This window comes from Arachis duranensis, chromosome 5, assembly GCF_000817695.3.
Source record: "Arachis duranensis cultivar V14167 chromosome 5, aradu.V14167.gnm2.J7QH, whole genome shotgun sequence".
NCBI classification, from domain to species: domain Eukaryota; kingdom Viridiplantae; phylum Streptophyta; class Magnoliopsida; order Fabales; family Fabaceae; genus Arachis; species Arachis duranensis.
In genome coordinates, this window is record NC_029776.3 from 48,396,993 (window position 1) to 48,397,729 (window position 737).

Genomic DNA, 737 nt, shown 5'->3' on the forward strand with positions numbered 1-737 from the left:
CAGTCATTTACTTTCGCGCCGTTTTATTTTCTGCAAGTATCAACTCTATTCATGGATTCGCTCAACTAGAACATTCCTCTAATTAAAGTTGCTTGATCAATCAATTCCTGTGAGATTCGACCTCACTCTATTGTGAGTTTTTACTTGACGACAAATTCGGTACACTTGCCGAATGGAGATTTGTTGAGAGACAAGTTTTCCCCCGATCAAGATCCCTATCAGTTTTTAACTGAGTTCTTGCAGATCTGTGATACTGTTAAGACTAATGGAATAGATCTTGAAGTCTACAGGCTCATGCTTTTTCCTTTTGCTGTAAGAGACAAAGCTAGAATATGGTTGGACTCACAACCTAAAGATAGCCTAGACTCTTGGGATAAGCTGGTCACGACCTTCTTGTCCAAGTTCTTTCCTCCTCAAAATCTGAGCAAGCTTAGAGTGGATGTTCAGACCTTCAAGCAAAAAGATGGTGAATCCCTCTATGAAGCTTGGGAAAGATACAAGCAGTTGACCAAAAAGTGTCCTTCTGACATGCTTTTAGAGTGGACCATTTTGAATATATTCTATGATGGTCTATCTGAGTTCTCTAAGATGTCATTGGACCATTCTGCAGGTGGATCCATTCACCTAAAGAAAACGCCTGCAGAAGCTCAAGAACTCATTGACATGGTTGTAAATAACCAATTCATGTACACCTCTGAGAGGAATCCTGTGAGTAATGGGACGCCTCAGAGGAAGGG

At 40.8% G+C, this 737-nt stretch overlaps 1 non-coding gene across 1 annotated transcript; it reads right to left on the reverse strand.

Moving 5' to 3' along the window:
* Nucleotides 1–426: 426 nt before the first annotated feature.
* Nucleotides 427–534, reverse strand: LOC127747921 (small nucleolar RNA R71). The gene has a single exon (XR_008009867.1). It is a non-coding gene; the product is annotated as a small nucleolar RNA R71 (small nucleolar RNA).
* Between the last annotated feature and the right edge of the window lie 203 nt (nucleotides 535–737).